General features: G+C 40.8%; 1 protein-coding gene across 13 annotated transcripts in view; it reads right to left on the bottom strand.

Annotated features, from left to right (window-relative positions):
• Positions 1-12825: 12825 nt before the first annotated feature.
• ZNF185 (zinc finger protein 185 with LIM domain) overlaps positions 12826-20558 on the bottom strand; it is a 396414-nt gene continuing 388681 nt past the window's right edge. For all 13 annotated transcript variants that reach the window (XM_075572684.1, XM_075572683.1, XM_075572693.1 and 10 more), the window contains one exon: positions 12826-15666. The gene's annotated coding sequence lies outside the window, so the exon portion shown is untranslated. The remainder of the gene's footprint in view (positions 15667-20558) is intronic.

Below are 20558 nucleotides of genomic sequence, written 5' to 3'. Positions count from 1 at the left end.
AATCCTATAGAAATCAAATTGAAATGTGTTTTTACTGGATACACACAAACAGAAACACCATACAGGACACAAAACTTCTCTCATACACAGCCAACCAACTTCACAAAAATAACCAACAAACAAAAGAAAAAACATTTCTCACCTATTACAAAACAATTTCATCCTGCAATTAAATTAATAAAAATGTCCTTCTCTTTCTTTATTCTTATAAATAAACCTGTTTTTTTAAACTAATTTTGATGCTCTGGAGTTTTTGAGTTAAGTTTCGTATCTTTTGCACGTTCCTCATCTGGAGAAGTTGGGGGCATGGTCTGTGCTGCTGTTATTCTGATTCTCTTTCTTGCAGACATTTGAGCAGAAGGAAAAGAATATCTCCTGGTTTAAAAAACTCATTTGTCTGGCCAGAACAAACAAACTTTTTAAATTTTCACCAGTTACCAGGCAAATTTATCATATGCCCATTCTTTTTTGCATTCTTTAATCCTTCTACGGACAATCAAACTCTAATGTTTTCAGTGTTATTCACTTCGTATTACAGTGTAATGGGTGTACACCTTTTAGACTTTTGAACTTCGTCGCGGGCAAATAATATTCGTGTTTTTGTAAGTACTTGCAAGTTCTTTGATGGTGATTTGTGTACACATGTGATAATTAGCATGATTTATAGTATCTATCACACAGGGAATGGAATCATTCAGGAAAAATTCATTAGGGTATTCAAATCCATTTTACAGCTCTGTTGAGAGCACAACAATTTAATTGACGGCACCGAGACTTGAGTTTGTATCAGGAAGTGACTTATAACCACTTATTTCTGTGGGGAGATGGAGCATAAGGCTTATTGTCACATACCTGATTTCTGCCGCTTCAGTCAGCCGATCATGGCATACATAACTTAACCCACAAAAACCTCATAAAATCCAAAGATTTATACTACCACAGACACACACAGGAATTCAAACAAACTTTTTACATGAGGCGGCGTGTTTTTCGCTGGGACTTGCAATACTTGAGAATCTGAGATTCTAAATCCAGAGCCATTCACTGACCAACAAAAATATATTTACATTGTCTCTTTTTGTTCTCTGTATCCATTCTTTATTATTTTTGTCTGCAGAAACAACCTCTAACGGCAAACTCTGAGAACTTTTGTCTCCCATTATTCTCCTGCTACAGTAACCAGTGCAAGCTGATTGCGTACAACTCCTGTTACAATAACCAGCGCAAGCTGATTACGTACAATTTTACGTTACAATAATCAAAACAACTTGATTACATACAATTCTTTTGGCATGATATTGATACGACAGAGTAAACATAACATCAAGGACCTGTCGTGCTCAGACCAAGACCCAGGTACAGTCTTGAAGACAATCTCTTAATCATATTCTGTCATTATAACAATACCAAAACCCTAATACTTTAAAAATGGTTACAGGAGCAGAGATTAATAAACTTATTTGAAACTGCAAGGGTTTACCTGTCAACCAGATTGAGACACCCTTCCAGACCGAGCTCTCTACACATCATTCAAACAATTTTTAGACTTAGCCTTTTCTCAAAAGGCGCCCTTTACCTTGATTCTTATGAGCGCTCAGGTTTGAGTGACTGAGGAGTGATTTTTTCAGGTTACATAGTAACATAGTTACATAGTAGATGAGGTTGAAAAAAGACGTAGGTCCATCAAGTTCAACCTATGCTAAATTTAGACAACAGATACTTTATCCTATATCTATACTTACTTATTGATCCAGAGGAAGGCAAACAAAAAACCCCATTAAGGGGAAAAATTAATTCCTTTCTGACTCCAGGAATTGGCAATTGGATTAATCCCTGGATCAACATCCTTCCCACGTATACTTATTTTGTATATCCCTGTACACCTTTCCCATCTAAAAAGATTTCCAACATTTTTTTGAACAAATCTATTGTATCTGCCATCACAGTCTCCATGGGTAATGAATTCCACATTTTAACTGCCCTTACTGTAAAGAACCCTTTCCTTTGTTGCTGGTGAAATTTCCTTTCCTCCAACCTTAAGGGATGGCCCAGAGTCCTTTGTACTACCCGTGGGATGAATAGTTCTTTTGAAAGCTCCTTGTATTGTCCCTGAATATATTTGTATATAGTTATCATATCCCCTCTTAGACGCCTCTTTTCTAATGTGAATAAATCTAATTTAGCTAGCCTCTCCTCATACAGTAAGTTAGAATGTCCATCCCCTTTATTAATTTGATGGCTCTTCTCTGCACTCTCTCTAGTTCCATAATGTCTTTTCTTAGGATTGGTGCCCAAAATTGTACTCCATATTCAAGGTGTGGCCTTACTAATGCTTTGTAAAGGGGCATAATTATGTTTACTTCCCTTCCATCCATTGCCCGTTTGATGCAAGATAAGATCTTGTTTGCCTTTGCAGCTACTGCATGACATTGGGCACTATTGCTAAGCCTGCTGTCTACAAGCACTCCTAAATCCTTCTCCATCAAGGATTCCCCCAATATATCTCCATTTAATTTGTAAGTCGCCTTTTTATTCTTGTATCCCAAATGCATAACCTTACATTTATCTGTATTAAACCTCATTTGCCATTTACCTGCCCACGTTTCCAGTCTCTCCAAGTCCTTCTGAAGAGAAATTACATCCTGCTCGGATTCTATTACCTTACACAACTTGATTCTTCCCTGGTAAACACAGAGGCAAAGAATTTGTTTAATACCTCAGCTTTTTCCTTATCTCCAATAATCTGCTTCCCCATCTCACACTGAAAGGGTCCTATATTTTCTTTTCTCATTTTTTTGTTATTAAGGTACTTAAAGAACTTTTTAGGGTTGACCTTACTTTCTATTGCAATCCTTTTTTCATTATCCATTTTTGCTAATTTGATTGCCCTTTTGCAATTTTTGTTACATTCCTTATAATTCTGATACGATGTATCTGTCCCTCCTGACTTAAAGAATCTAAACGCCTTCCTCTTCTTGTTCATTTCCTCCCCTACCTGTTTATTTAGCCACATTGGTTTTGACTTATTTCTTTTATACTTATTACCCAAGGGTATACACTGATAAGTGTTCTTTTCTAACAATGTTTTAAAGACTGCCAATTTATCTTCTACATTTTTCCCTGCAAAAACATCATCCCATTGTATTACTACTAGATTAGACCTCAGTTTATTAAAATCTGCCTTTCTAAAGTTTCAAGTCTTTGTTGAACCCAAGTAATCTGTTTTTTGATAATTTATTTCAAATGAGACCATGTCATGATCACTGTTACCCAAATGTTCCAGGGCTTGAATATTTGTTATTACTTCTACATTGTTTGATATGACCAAATCCAGAACTGCCCCTCTCCTGGTTGGTTCCTCAATAATTTGGGTCATATAATTGTCTTTAAGCACCCCCAAAAACCTGTTCCCTTTTGTTGTAACGCTAATCTTATTGCCCCAGTCTATGTCTGGATAATTAAAATCCCCCATTATGCAAACATGACCCAGTTTTGATGCCTTCTCCATTTGCAAAAGTATTTTAGCTTCCTCAATCTCACAGATATTTGGTGCTTTATAGCATATTCCCACAAACATTTTCTTTATACTTTTACCTCCACTGCTAATTTCTATCCACAAAGTCTCTATATTTTCATCATTCCCTTCATAGACATCATCCCTTATAATAGGTTTTAGATCCGGTTTAACATGTAAACATACTCCACCTCCCCTTCTATTTGTTCGATCCTTCTGAAAAAGAGAATAACCCTCTAAATTAACTGTCCAGTCATGAGTTTCATCCCACCATGTTTCAGTAATGCCTATGATATCATACTGCTCCCTTGCAGCTATTAATTAAAGCTCCCCCATTTTATCTGTCAGGCTTCGTGCATTAGCAAGCATGCATTTCAGTTTTTTTTCAGCCTGTACTATTATCTTATCTGCTCCTTCCTTTCTGCTCCCACTTGGTTTAGTCTTTAGAAGTTTTCTAGTATTATCTGTATTTACTATGGGTGTCTCACTGCTTGTCAAACTTGCACTTGCCCCCATTCTACCTCCATACCACCTTGTATCCTCATCTATTTCATTTAGTTCATTATCTGTTTCATTCCCCTTCCCATGTGCTTGTGTATGGTATTATGAGCTGGGGACTTCCAGGTCCATGGTCCATGGTTCTGAGAGACCATGTGGCTACCAATACTTGGTGCCACCAAGTATGTTCGGGTCCTGGACATTAAAGCCTCAGAGGTTGCCAAGGGGTGAAATTCATTTGGCCACCGGAGTTATGCTCAAGTTCTCACGTCCTGGAATGAATGGTGGTCCCGGACCGCCATTTCCCCTAAGCCAGGGGCAAAGTGAGGACCCTAACTCAGTGGGTGGCTTCTGACTGACAAGTGGCAGAGATGCCAAGTTGGCGCAAGCCCTTGTCAGAGTCCGAATCCGTGCTTACCCGGCTTAGTTTGACTGGCAATGCTTTGATTGGCAGGTAAGGATTTCTCCCACGCTCGGATTGGCTAGAGTATTTCAATAATGAATCTGAAATAATATAAGAAAGCCAGCAGCCAATCCGTTCATGAGATTCTAAGCGCCAAGTCAGCAGCTGCAAATTCATAATCACCAAAAGATGCTCTGAGAGAAATACCAGCGAGCCGGATTCAGAAATTTCAAGGCAGAAAAGTCCCAGTTTTCGGGGTCAAGTTCTGAAAAGAGAACGTAGCGGTCGCAGCTGGGATTGCAAGACGAAAAGAGTACCAGGACGTTTGGTTCTATCTCCCGGTCAATGGATTTTGGCAGCTCCGGAGCAAATACAGTGGTGGCGTCAGGAACTTCATGCCAATTTGAGTTCCAGGACATTTCGGGACAAGTCCCGGTCAACCTAAAGATTATGTTTTATCTGTTATTTCACAGGAAAGTCTATTTGTTTAGCCCACACCCCAAGTAAGTGTGTTTTCTTTTGTATTTTGTAATCCATTGTGTGTACATCTGTTTCAATAAAATAAATGACAATTTGTTTTACTCAGTGAATGATCCCGGTAAAAATATGTAAATACCTGTTCTCTCGTGACACCCCTATAGCAGGTTCTGGGTGACTTGGGCATTAACTGGGCATCCCCCTTATACTAGGGACCCCTTTATTGTTCCAGGGATACCACACATCCTGATGGCCCATTTACCTTTCTGGCCTGTGCTGAAGCAGGGAATCCTAGCAGTGAGTCGCGCAAGAGTTTTCAAGGCAGGATTTTGACCAGAGCATTGTGCCTATATGATTCCCAGGTACATTTTTGGGGTATCTAGCAACTCTGGACCCCGACTACCTAGGCACAATCTGAGAAGACTTTCTACGCAAAACCCACACTGAAACTCATAGCCTAGAAATCTCTGCTTGCTAGCATTCCTGGAAAGGTAAAACACAGAAAATTCTTTATTGTCGTATAATTTTACACAATGCATTAACAAACAGTGGGCTCAAGAGCTGACACTACCGAACCCCAATACATGGATCAGGGGTAACCAAGTGGGCTTAACCTTTATTGTGAGCCTGGTTACCCCCTCACCGTCACAAGCATCTATTCCATAGAGTAACTAATTTACTGTCAAAGATGTATTCTGTATTCATCTGGTTGCAACTTTGAGTATTTTATGATTCATAGTTGATATTTACTCTGTTTTTGTCTATTAGAACTATTACACTAGTGTGAATAACCTAGAATCTTCAATGTTTAATACGTTTTTAATTCACTTCTATTTTAACTGGTGCAACAATAGAAATTTCCTTAGTGGCTACTTACTTCCACACTGTGCCGATCGGATAAACAGCTGAAGCCATTGCTATAGCAAACGTGAGGCTATTTAATGCAGGAGGAACTCCGGCACCGCCCCCCCCCCTGAAGAAGTTCCCATGGGAACAAAACGCACGTCGGGTAAAGATGACGTGAGCACTGCGATGTCATTGACGCCACCAAAACGCTAGGTTTTGGTCACAATTGGCACAGAGAAGGGGAATGATCAGAAGCTTAGCGCTATATTGAAGCTAGGTAATTAAGATGTGGGCCATTGAAGACAGCCACTAGCAGCATTCAGATGCTTTTAGCTGATCCCTTAACTCTTCAATATATTAAGTCATCTGAGAGATATATGGGACTGACATGGTGTTAATCGGTAGATATACAACGCTATACGAAGTTAGCTAAACTAAGATGTGGGTCATTGAAGGCAACCACTAGCAGCAGTCAGATGCACAAGCAGGATTTCCTACCCCTTTTTCTATATTGGCTGATCAACTAGTATATGAAATAGACCTGGTTCAGAGCTAAAATCACATAATACTAAAGTGGGATTACATAATGGATTAACTGATACTCTATAAGATTGTTTGATTATATTTAGGGTTCAGGTGTATTTACAAACACCCATCCCCCTGATAGGGGATATGTTATTTCTCTTACCAACCCCCTCTCTATAGGGGAAAAACTATATGTGGAACCAGATCCACCTGACTAGGATCAGCTGCATTAGCAGGTACTACCTATTATCCTTTTTTCAGCAAGCTGAATAATGAGGGATGCCCTCGGAGGCAGTTACTAACATCAGCTAAATCGATGTGGGGTAGGAACTAGGTCCTGAAGGGGTGCTTCCAAAATCCTGTTATGCACAGCGTATATACAAAATAATAACCAAGTACAGTAGGTCAGGTATAGAGCAAAAATGGACTTCAATAGTACCCAAGTTGTATAGATGCCGTAGCCCAGTGTTGTGTGGTATGGTGTAATCTTGTGCTCACATGGAGTCCATAGAGTGGCGGTGGAGGGGGGAAGCTAAGTGTTATTTGTCGTAGCAAATATCAGCATACCTTATGTCCATGATGCACCTCCCCTGTCATCCTCGGTTGTATCCTCCTGCTCCGTGGAGTCTACTGAAGCCGTCTCAAGTCCACACTGGCTACTTGTATGAAGAAAGAGAGCAGCTGGTATTCAAATTCGGTAAGTATACTCACAAAAAAGGTGTAGGTCCGTTTGAGTGGCGTGCATCAATCCCAGGGGTACATAATAGAACAAGGAGAATCAGGTTGAGCACCACAAGAAATCCGGGCTGGAGGCTGGTTAAAATAAACAATTTATTCGGCATAATGCCTAGATACAAACAACAGATGATAGTCCTCTGACGCGTTTCCTGCCTCAACGGCACTTTAGCAAAGAGTAACTATACGTTCAGACACCATCTCTTAAATAGGCACCTAATTGACTGTGCACGTGCCATATCCCCGCCCCTAGTCCAGCTGCCAGCCTGACCACAGGTAAATTGTGGGGAAGAACCAATCACGGTAACTGCAGTAACTTTTTCACAAAAGCTCTCTATAAACCTTGTCATATATCAGCGTTATGTGTCTAGTATCACCCAATAGGGTGACGTGTTAATACAATCAACACCTATGCTGTATTGTACTCTTGGTTATTTCACATACATTGTATTTCAGTAAGATTATCAACAGTTTATAGTCGGTTGTTACAGCATCGCAATCTTAGGTTTTATTATCACTTATAGCCGCGGCCCCTTTTATTCTCCAACATCTCCGAATTTTTTCGGGGATTTTTTCCGAATGCCACGCATTTCACCGCACTTCACCGCGTTCATGCCGAGACAGCGCTAATAAAATGCACTAGGATAAAGGCTGCCGCAGCTAAAATACCGGAACATATTCTGTAAAAAAAAAAATACTGCATCTGCCCACGGTTATCAGAGTTGCGTCGATACGGCCGCATTAGGATAAAGGCGGCCGCCACTGTAACTCTCTTATTTTCCAATTTAATACAATTTTAAATGTATTTATTATTTAATTAGTAGAGCTAGAGTGCTACTATAGGGATTCTTTTCTTTCGATAATCACTATTGTTCACCTTCCCTAAGCACCCCTCTAGTATGATACATCATACTGTATATACCAGAAGAGCGGGGGCATTTTCTTTGTTATACTGTATAACCCTTTGGGCGCCAGAGGGTCTGCATCATCAGAGTGCCATGGATCCTCCAGCAAACGGTGATCACATGCCTACTCCTCAGAGAGTTCCTTAACCCTGTTCCATTTCCATAGCTACAGATTTTAAAATATATTAATTGGTACATCTCCTTCAATCAATTTGCGAGATCCTAAAATTTAATTAACATTTTGGTGTGTCTGAGTTGATTGGGCAGACCCCTCCCTTAATTGTTAGTCAATGTGACTGTGTTTTAGAATACTTAAGGCAGGATACCTTGGCTGTGTGCCATATGGCTGTGTAACTGTCAGGGGAGAGGGGGTTTGGCCCGGTATTAAAGGGGTTACACCCCATTTGGCCACCCCCTGCTCTCACTTGGGAAGCAAGGGGTTAACTGGACTGCGGTCCAGTAATGTGTTTTTACCCTGCTTCAGCATCCAAATGTATATCCCCCTGTAAATGTGTATTGTTCCCATTCCAGTATTTGCACCAACACCTACACTGGGATCTATGCAGGAGGGAAAGGGTTAATGTTAATTCAGTGATTATAGCCCTTTGTTCAATTTTCCCGCCTTTGCAGGCTCCATTTTGCTATTCTCCATAGGTCGCCGTTGAGGCTCAATACAATCCTATGGAGTTTCGGCTATTTGGGCCCGTTTCGGTAGAAGACCTGCAGGTGGCGCCCGAGAGGAGGAGAGGCGGTTCCCCATTGTAAGTCAATGGAGCCATTCATTTCAATGGGGATTCCTCGACGCCGACCTCCAGGAACAGGTTGGCAGCCATCCAAACCACAGACCGCAGAAGCGGACACAATCTCTGAAAAAGAGCTTTGATCACACTAGGTTAAGTTCAAACACAATTGGCGTGGGAAACTTAGGTTCTAGGGCACCCAGGATTAAAATTCTTTTTGCCCCTAGACCCTAGGAACTCCCACACTCGACCACCACCGGGTCCGAGAAATAAGGACCCCCATAAAGGGTCGCGCTCGCCAGGAGGGTCGCGCCATTGACTCTAATGGTGGAGCGGAGGTCCCATGGAATCCTATGGCGGCGCTGGCCATATTGATTCTAATGGAGGAAAGTCCGAAAGTGTAAAATGTGTACGCCCATATCTCCGGGTCTATGAGGACCAGAGGGCTGGGATTTTGGTCGCATGTAGTCACTGTTCCGGCATGACTGCATGGCCATTTCCAGCCCCCTCCGATCAATCAGACAGAGTATGGGCAAATGTGAAAATTGTAATTTTACCATTGACTTCAATGGCGGAGTTGCTCCATTGAAAGCCTATAGCGGCGGAGCCCATTGACTTCAATGGCGGAGTTGCTCCATTGAAAGCCTATAGCGGCAGAGCCCGTTGATTTCAATGGGAGAGTGAAAAGCAGAGATTTCTTTTAGCTATAGCGGAGAATCCTGCATTAAAGTTAACAGGGGATTTTAACTTGGTTTTTGTATCTCCAGTTCTGGGGGTCGTGGAAGGCTGATATTTGGCCACTTTGGCAAAGGTCTTCCGGCATGAGGACCTGGCAAATTTCAGCCCACTCAGACCCACAGAACAGATTATTTTAATATGTGTAAATATTAAAGCATGCATTGTATTTTGGGTCTGGTAGAAAAACCCAAAGCCCATATGGTATGTTAATGCTCAGGGGGGAGACAAATGGCCTACAATAAATCAATGATCAAAGGCTCCCTCACCCTGCTTGTGTATGCTAGCACAAAGGAAAGCAGGACGTGGGTACTTTATGATGTGTTGTGTTTCACACCTAGGGACAAAGGGTTTCCTGGCCCAAGCAGACATTCAGACGCCAGTCTTGTGGGAGGGGGGCTAGGGAAATAAGCCCCTGATTAGAATAATATCCGCCCAGTGGGCAGGTATTGCTGTACTCCTCAGGTGAGGTGGCAAGGAGGGATTGGGTGCAGATAATTGTCCTCCAATGACTTGCACTCAATGCCAGAGTATAGGAGTGGAACTCCATATAAACAAGTGTAAGCTCTATACTCAGTGTCTTCGTGTCTTTCGTGTCTTCGTTTTTTACCAACTACTTGACTGATTGCTGAATGAATTGCCAATCCTGTAACCTGATTGCTTCATCACCCCAACCCTTAAGTAAGTGCCTATTTTGTCTGTTATTTGTATCATTTTGTGTGTCCACCTTTTTTAAGGAATAAACTATATTTATTATATCTAAGTCGTGTTCAATTCAACGCAGATATTTTGGTGTATATTATACCCTGTCACTAGCTACCGTGACAGTAACATCAAAGTGTAACATTTAGTGTGTGGAGTTAATCTTGGAGTTGTGTGGAGATGAAAATTGGAGGAAGATCTGGACTCTGAACAACAACTTTTCAACTGTGAGAACTTTACTTTTGAAAAGCTGTGATTGTTTGTACTCTTCCTATCCTTCCTATCCTCCAATACCTGGGAAGTCTCTCCTCCTGTATCTCACTATGCCCTCCTTATTGCATTTTCTGTTTACTGTTTCCTCACTCCTTGGTGAAGGTCCCTGTTATCTCCAACTTCCCCACTCCCCACTGCACCATTATTTATACACCTCTCTCCCAACAACCCTCAATAAAAAACACCCACACAAATCCTCTATTCACACCCTCTATATACTCCTTCCTGATGCTTCTGGGGATCTCCCCTAAGCCTGAAGCCAGACATACACATCTGATCTCACCCACGGCTCCCTGCCATCTCTTCCCCTGTAAATGGTGTTAACCTTTTCATTTAACACTGACTAACCTTAAAACTTGCCCCACAAATCAAGCATCCCAATAGCCTGCACTCATGGCTATTGTCCCACAGTCACTTATACCACCCATTGTGGCCAAGCACACTCATCTACAGCATGTATTGTCTCACCTGCTGTCTCCTTAAATTTCCCCTCAAACCTCTTAGATTGTAAGTTCTTCAGGGCAGGGATTTCCATTCCCATTGTCTGATTTTTGCTGCACTTATTGTATTATTATAATTCCCTGTACTGTATTCTTTGTGAAGCGCTGAGTACACTTTTGGCGCTATATAAATAAAGACATACAATACATTTTCCTTGTACTATGATCTCCCCTAGAAAACGAGCACTCTTAAGTGCATGACATAGCCACTACGTCATGTGGCCCCAGGAATGCCAGACCCCATGACATAGTGGCTATGTTTCGGGGCAGTCAAAGGGTTGCATTCTAATAGAAGGAGATACTCATCTTTTGTCTACAGTATACAGTAGTTAAAGTTCTGTTGATCAAAGTAGGAAATTGTTCTATTGATCCAAAGAGGAAATTCAGATTTTGGTGTGAATGTATTTTGACTGCTAATTTAACTGTTTAACTGCAATAACCATTTCATTTGTACTATTTTACTAATCATGCAGAAAATTACAGTACTACGCATTGCATAATCAAACATATCCTGCAAAGAGAGAAACACCCATACCCCTTTGGCTGCTCATCCCTCTACAGATCCAAATATAACATTAAGCCGTACAGTTCACCTGTGTCCTCTGCTAAAGCTACTGTACCAGCCAAAAGCGAATGTAGTTCCTGGGCTAACAACTACTTCCTTATTCCTGTTTGTTCCAACAGTAATGACCTGTCAGGGGAGGGTGGGATTTGAAGTGCCAAGAAAATCCATTAGGTCAGGAGCAGAAGCAAAATACTGTATACCAGAGCTCTGGGTATCCGCCAGTTCACTACCCTACATGTGCTTTTCTTTTAGATAATACACCCATTGTCACGGTCTAAACTTTAAAGTGTATTAACACCCTCATTTTCAGTAATGCATGAATTAATATCGACTTTTCTGATTCCTACTAAACTACAGAGTGTGTTATTGCCATCCTGGCTTTGGTAAGCTTATCTCATGGATATTTTTGGTCCACTTTTCACAAACAATTATCTAAAATGTCTATACTTTTCCTAAAAATGTGTCACCCACCCGATAAAAATGCTCTTATTTGCATCTAATAGTTTTATGCATACTGTTAATAAGTACTGTAATGCATAAGCTGCATGTAAGTTCTGAGCAAAGCAGTGATTAGGGTTGCCAGGTGTCCAGAATTTAACCAGACTGTCCTGTATTTAGACACTGTGTCCAGTAAAAAAAAAATAGACAACACTGGACATATATGTATCTGGTATTACCTCTCTGAACATAGTAACCTGACCGCTTGGGGGGCCTTGGGATTTCCCTGAGCAGGGCTATTGCTAGGGGGCTGAGCAGCTTCTTCCATCCTGATTGGCTGCTGTTGGGTAATGCAGCCAATCAGGAGGAGGTGTCAGGAGCTGGGGCCATGAAGAGGAGGAAACAGCATGGAGCGAAGGTGTGTGTGTGTATTGAGCACATTGTACCTTTCACCATTGTGTCCAGTATTTTAGGAGAAGCCACCTGGCAACCCTAGCAGTGATACCACACACAAAATACACAACTATATTGCACCACCTTTTAAGAGTATTCTTTATAGTCTGTTACTCCTTTTTTTATGATTTTATGCTAGTTTTGCCAATCATATTGAAATACCGCTTCCCTTTTAAAAAATCTGTACTGTCTATATTGTGTACCTCGGAAGGGCGGCTCAGCTCCAGAAAACCCCTGCTTAAATCCTATTACTTTTTAAAACATAAGGTGTCAAAAAGGAGTGCTTCTTTAAGGATCCGGCTAACTCAAAACACGGCAATGTGGCCGTTCACACTGATCATCCTAAAACTGGCATTGATTAGAATTGCAGTATTCAACCGATCGCTGTGCGATTGGCTACTTCAACGTACTGTATATTGAATCAACCCCTTATTGTTATAGCCAATTTTTTACATACCTACTGTATACTTTTTCCTCCAACCTACTTTGTTGATAAACAAATACCACACAAAAGCATAATTTAAAATAATACTTTAATATTTTTCTTATAACATAGTTATAGAATGAGTAAATAACCCATAACAAAGCATAGTAAGTTTTAAGAATCCTTTTTTCCCCATTGGTTGCATAACAATATTAAGCCCTGTGGCCCCAGTTACAATAACATTATAGTTCCTATGTTAAGATTATAGAATGTGCACCTATGTAGTTGTGCAATTTTAATTAACAACTGGACAAATGACACACTAAATAGCACTTAAAATTCAGTTCAATACAACAGATTGACCTGTTTTTCTTGCATGCTTTTGCAAACAGGCATTATTGTGGTTGGAGATTCCTTTAAAACACAGTGCATAAATGTGTGTATATAGTGCTTAACTTGAAATAACAATAACAATACAGGAACAGTACATGTGCATTCATGCTTATCCAAAGGGCTACAATATAATTTGTGGCAGCAGTATTTTTTTGTTTGACTTAAATTACCATCAGGGATCCAATAGAAGATATATATCAACATTTCTATATCCGTGTCTACAAACTCATGTAAAAAATAGAACTAGATTTATTAAAGAAAAACAAATCTTCATTGCTGGTGCTATAGTTTACATCACTGTTTGACGTACATTCGCAGTAAGAAGACTGCTAAATAACTCTGATTATTATCTTTAAAACAAATATAACTTTTTTTCTGCGTGTTTCCGATATTCAAACTTGTGTTCAACTAGTAAGTTTGGAGCGGGTATGCTATCAAAGAAACTAACATAGAATAGCTGATTTGTTTTACTTACATATATCATATCATACAGTATATTCTCATATGTATACTGTAGCTGACTATTTTCAGTCATGAGTTGACTATGGGAACTAACATTACTGAAATTGTTTACAGCCAAAAAGCATTGTTCGTTTGTTCTCTCTGTCGTTCTCTCTCTCACACATTAAAGCAACATTAAGCTTTAATTCAATTATATTAACAACTTCCTTTATGAGCCTGTAAGCTTTTGCACACTGAAGACGTTTGGGGCCTACTTACTGTACAGTCTCCCGAATTCAAAACTGGGACAAAAAGTGCTGTTAAATTAAATATAGCACCAAAATAGTGAGAGAGAAAAAAATCACATTAAATGCAATGGAGATTTGTTTTATTACTTTGATACATTTGTTGATGTTTTGCTGCTGGAAAACTTTGATAAACAACCCCCTTTTGTTTTTATTTTCCACACCATTGGGAAAATGAGATGAATGAATGCAGAATCTAGCCATATACAGAACGACAAAGGGCTGCAGAAGCCAGGGCCGATATCCCACATTAAAATTAAACAAAGCCACTAAAATAGCTTCCAGAGGTGCTATTGTCTGACTTACAAAAGACAGCTTCCTAAAACTCAACAATAAAAATATATAATAAAGATATCAAATAAATGTTATATAAAAACTGAAAACAATCAAGACTGAATCCTTACTAAAAAAAAAAGATGTTTCAGTGTATGATTAGGAGGCCTTTTGCAGAATCATTTATCACACCACATGTCACATTTATGGCAGGAGTTGTTTAATATATGTTAAAACAGCCTTGGTATTTATATATATATATATATATATATAAAAAAAAGACTGCTAAATGAAACTGCAATGCAGTAAAGCCTTTCAGAATTTACATAACTCGTAAGTGCCAGATGGACCCCTGCAAAACAGATCCCTGAAGGTTTTACTGAGCACTATAGGAAATAAGTAATAATGTGTTAGGAAGTGAATTATAAAAAGTTATAAACAGTTTTCAGACTTAGACAGGTAAAATAACAAAACTAGGGTGGCTAACAGAAAAAGGGTACATTTAATAGATCAAATAGCTTCAGGTTTAAAATTTAAGTTTGGAAACAGGTATCTAGTTGTCCTGGAGATTTGGGATAATTTTTTTTTTTAATGTATGTACTGTAGTGCCGACGAGTATTCTAAAACAAATCTGGGGCAATCACCAGCAAGACCCAGGTACATCCTGGCTACATGCTGGGTACATGCTGGGTACATGCTGGGTACATGCTGGGTACATCCTGGCTACATGCTGGGTACATGCTGGGTACATGCTGGGTACATGCTGGGTACATGCTGGGTACATCCTGGGTACATCCTGGGTACATCCTGGGTACATGCTGCAACATTTCCCTGACATTTCTGCAGGCAGACTAATGCCCCATCGGATTAACAGCAGGGGTCCCTGGCAGTCCAATTCAAACTGAATGGGACTGCCAGGGACCCCTGCTGTGTTAATCCGATGGGCCATTAGTCTCTGCAGAAATGTCACTGAAATGTTTGCAGCATGTACCCAGCATGTACCTGGATCTTGTTGGTGATAGCCCCAGATTTTCCAAGGCAAGTTTTAGAATACTCGTCGACACACCTGTTTTTGTTATGCTTTAATATCTAATACCGTTCCATTGCTGTAGGTGCCAGAAGTTATCAGGATAATGATCAAAATAAAAACAAAATCAGGAATGTATTAATTTAAGAATGTGATATAATGAAATATAGCTTTCGGTACGGTATCTCTACCATGCACATTAAGTGAATAGATGTGATATGCAGTAAAAGTAGTGTAGCGTTGTGAACCTTTTCTCTGTTTTTGTTCCTGAGAGTCTTTGGTCCTCACGATATATCCTGTTTTCAATTTGAGACAATTTAACACATCTATTGATAAGAGTACAGATAATTTGTGAATTTATTTTATAATTCACGTCACCAATATACGATTGAAGTAAATAAGTAAAATGTACTTTAGTGTATAATAGTTTGGTCAGCTCCACAAGTGAAGCATGACTAGTAGTTGGATGTGTTCATCCTGTTTGTTCCCGGGGCCTAAAAGAAAAATAAATAAATTAAAAGCCTGAAGATAACAAAATCACATTGACATACAGTGCATTTTATGTTAACACCAGTGCATAGTTGTCAAATTAATAGATGGAGATTGTGATGTTCTAGACCAAATCTGACAATTTAATGTGACACTATTCATGTCCAAATGTAATGCTGAATACAGAAAGTGGGAATTGAGATGCCCTTCAGTGGCAAAAAGTTTAGAATTAGAATATACAGTAGTGGAACACCATACTGGTCAACACTTAAATTCTTCTTTTAGGGAGATACAAAGGGCAGGGGATTTCTGAAACCGACATTGATTTGCATTGGGATGAGGTTTTTATTTCCAGGATGACAGTAGAAAAATTATACATTTTTCAGCTAAAAATTAGGGAGTCTCCCTTACAAATATGGAAAGTTCGACATTATGAGTGGTGGTTTTCTTTTCGCAATAAAAAAATAACTAGGATACAAGAATACTTTGAGTAAGCATCTATATATTTCAGATATGGAGAGGAATATTTATTCAAGTAAACAATGCAACATGTATATGGCCAAATTAATTATATATATATATATATATATATATATATATATATATATATATATGTATATATATATATATAATTATATATATATATAATTATAATTATATATTATATATATAATCAAAAAATAAATAGATGATACCGTTCTGTGGCTAACGAAATGCTTTTATTTGTGCGAGCTTTCAAGATACTCTGATCTCTTCTTCCGGCGATGTTACAATGAATGAAGCAAGCAATGCTTCCCTCGCGGCACCAAGTGCCTAAAATGGCGACAGACGGAAGTAGAGGTGGGCAGTATCACTGCCGTGGAGTTGCGCTGTCCCCGGGAGGGCGCGGGGGGTGATGTCCCCCCCTTCTGCCCGATCACGGTGGCTGCCTCCCTGCCACTGGGCGCCGCCACTGCTCCCTGCACCTCACAGACCTCAGGGGTGCCACAGCCGCAACACCATCTCCCGCCTGAAACACACACCTCGGCGCACCCTTAACATGCCAGCGGGGAAGCAGACCAGTGCCGGACGCAGCGGGGCTGACTGTCGTCACTCCTCCCCCCCTACCCCGTACCTCCCTGTCGCCTCACCAAAGGTTCCGCTCCGCGTGAGGTAGGGGGGATGCCCAAACGCTATCTTCATGCACCTGAGGTGTGGGGGATGCCGGGACGCTCACTATTCGCATATATATATAGACGTGTAGTAACCAGGGTGATCCTGATGACAAAAGACAGCACACCACAATGATGATATAAAAAAGTGTGTATATACACAGGGCCGCCCGCATTCTCTGCGTCGTTCTCTGGCTACTATGCGCTGTATGCCCATTCTTCAAGTGCAGCCACCGTCACGAGGTGGTGACAGAAATAAGATTCTCTTGCAACAAGAAGCAAGACTGATTTATGAGCTCAGGACTATTTCACCATATGGACTCAATGAAGACTTAACGTTGGGCTGCTTTTTGTAATATTTGAAATACTTTATTGCATGTGATCTCCATAGAACTGTCAATTTTCTTCCATGTTCCCCTTCCCTGTATGCTTTATTTTGTTCACATCTTTACACTTTGGTGTCTTTACCACTTGGTGACCCAGGTCTAACTCCTATTAGTATTACACCATATGGGTTGGTATGGATATAGCACTGTGAGTTAGGATGTCCACAGTTGTGAGATATTTTTGTCTGTTAAAATTTACGTGTATATACCATTTTCACATTTTTTATCAAGAGTTCTCTTAGTTGTAGATGTCTGTATGATATCTGCATTAGCATAGTTAGTAATCATCTGACTGTATGGACATTCTTTCAGCAGTTAGTTTGCACGATTATTATATGTACCACCAGGGGCGCTGTGATTAAGTGATTATGTATGTGCGTTCATCTGGTGGGACAGGTTGCGTGCGCACACATCCTTCTGTTGGTAAGGATGCCACAGGGTAGCTAGGCGCAGGGCCTGCACACGCATCCTCTTGTTGGCCAGGCATACGATCGGGAGTTAGGTGACGTTTGGGCACAGATGTTGTTGCTATGCACGGCCCCCATCACTTACCGTAGATGCAGCTATCCCATTGGAACTGGTTAGTAACATTTTTTTCTATTGGTGCTTGTTGGAGGTGGGCTGTACCTGGGATGGATAATTCGTTTTTTTAAGTGGTTTCAGGTGTTTTATTGTATGATGTTGGGGGGTATATATGGGTGTTTAGAACAGTCACTTGTTGCACTGCCCTGAGGAAGGTCCCTCTACGAGGACCAAAACGTTAGGCGGCCCTGTGTTCACAAATACACACTTTTTTGTATCATCATTGCGGTGTGCTGTCTTTTGTCATCAGGATCCCCCTGGTTACTACACGTCTATATGCTTCATATGGGACAAGCATCTGCCTTCTAACAACGTGAGTGCAAATCTCCATACCAATGACTATATATATATATATATATATATATATATATATATTAAGCAACTGTAAATATTACTGTATGTTCATATTTTATATATATATATATATATATATATATATATATATATATATATAAAAACAATCGTATTTACCAGATGTGGGTCCGGAAAACAGAGACAGCACACAGCAAGGGAAGTCCAAAAACACTGTATTCAAGAGAAATACATGGCACTGCATCCAACGTTTCGGTCATCCAAATGTGACCTTCCTCAGGGAGGTGCAGTGAATGAGTGCCAGTGCAACACCCTAAATACCCACATTAATCACAAGACAATTACACTAATCCGTGTGGGGACCCAAAAACCCGCGAAAACCTTGCTTGTGTGTCTCCTGTGGACCACAGCCCCGTGCTGGAACGCACCGCCACCTTGGAAATCAATGTAATGTCCCTTCCTTCCTGACACTATGTATGGATGCCTGTATGCATCAAAAGGCACCGCTAGAAGTCGGCGCGCATGCGCCCTACGGGTGGATGAACAAGTACACCTAGCGCTTATCACTGCGCATGCCCCGAAGGACTGGCATTCCCTATTCAGACTAGCTCGCGTTACGAGTGCCTTCCGATACGCGCGCGCATGCGCCGGTACTATGTGAACAGACCTAGCTGTATTGCTCCACTGCGCCTAGCTGTATTGCTCCTAGCTGTATTGCTCCATGTGACATCCCTTAAAGTAGTGCGCGCATGCGCACGAAACGCGTCGGGAAGTTGTTGCTCCTTTTAGAAGCTTATCTTTGTTCACGGAGGACATTGGGCATTAGCTGGTGGAGCTGTAGGGGCAGAGCAGCGAGAGAGGACACTCGCATTGGGAGCATCACATCGCGTTGCAATAGAAGCAGTGAGGGGCGTGACGTCACATCTGCCGGAAAGCCCTGCAGTTCGAGTGATTCATCTCCCACCCATATCACGTGGGTACGCCCGTGAGGGAGCTCCGGTCGCCATCTTTGGAGGACCACACCACCATCTCAGTGTGAACTGCTTTTACCCTACCAGGGTCTTGTGAGTAGGGTTTCAGTTTTACCCTCCTGGATATTCCACCTCCGGAACTTAGCATTAGTTGTGTTAATAAAATAGCTTTTTAATAATATATTTTAGCCTTGCTAGTGTTGTTGTGTTGTCTGTCTTGTCTGTCATGTGTTGTTAGTTGGTTCTGTTTTAAAGTCAACAGTATTAGGCATACTGCACCATAATCTGTTTTCTTTCTTTTTTTCCATATTGCACGGTCTGGGAGGAGAGTCGTCAGCTCAATTCCTCTGTTCATCTAAGGATTTTCATTTGGACTTCACCTTTTATGGTTTGGAATTGATTGACATTCTATCATTATTATTAAAAAAAATTTGGCGCCGGTTTTTCTTTTTTGTTTCTATGGTCTTTAACTGACTGTACGGTCAGTTTTTACCTGGCTGCCAGCTGTTTATAATTTGCACTAATTATTTCACTTAGTATGCATTTTTATTATTCATTAGCGCTGTTTTACACCGTCTTTTTCTGTTTTGAATCTTGATCTTTACCCCACTGTGTGGGTGACAGTACGAGGATCCCACCTGCATGTATTGACAGTTCGTACACCCCTTACATTTGTAGGAGCCAAGTTTCTGGGTCAGCCATGTCTTCGTTTTAGCATATTTATCCACTGGGTCAGCTTGTGTGGTCATGTCACCAACTGATGGGCCTCGTCGGGAGCAGAAAAGGGGTGGCTCTTGGAAAAATTGTCCTATCCTATCATCATTGGCTAGAACATGCCAGTTTTGTTTAACACTTTGTTGGATTAACGTTGACACCGTGCTGAACGTGCTGATCACATTAAATCTGCTGTTTTGTTCCTTCCGTGGACGGCTGCTGGATAACGCATTTCGATCCAGTGCTTTAACCCGCTCTAGTGAACTCTTAACATCTGCTTGGCTGTATCCCCTGTTTAGGAACCTTGTCGCCATGGTCATCAGAGCTTCATCCATTTTGTCTGGATCACTGGTAATCCGTTTTACCCTCAGGAGTTGAGAATAGGGTAAATCTTTTTTCAGCGGGACGGGGTGGTGGCTGGACGCATGAAGTAACGTATTCTTGTCCGTTACTTTGTGATAGAGCCTCGTGGCCAGTGTGCCTTCTGATTTGTACACCATTGTATCAAGAAATGGAATTTCAAAATCACTGTAACATAATGTAAATCTTATCTTGGATGGGATGTGGTTCAGGTATTCCACAAAGACCTTCAGTTCTGTAATGTCCCCACTCCATATGATGAAGATGTCATCGATGTAACGCAGATACTTTAGGATATGGTTGCATATGGGGCATCGTGTAGAATATGGGTATGTTCGTACACATCCATGTAGAGGTTGGCATACGAGGGTGCCATGTTGGAGCCCATGGCCGTCCCGCTCAGTTGTAAATAACACGTTCT

This window comes from Ascaphus truei, chromosome 16, assembly GCF_040206685.1.
Source record: "Ascaphus truei isolate aAscTru1 chromosome 16, aAscTru1.hap1, whole genome shotgun sequence".
NCBI lineage: Eukaryota > Metazoa > Chordata > Amphibia > Anura > Ascaphidae > Ascaphus > Ascaphus truei.
The sequence above is the reverse complement of the archived record's forward strand: the minus strand, read 5'-3'. Positions and strand labels throughout refer to the sequence as shown.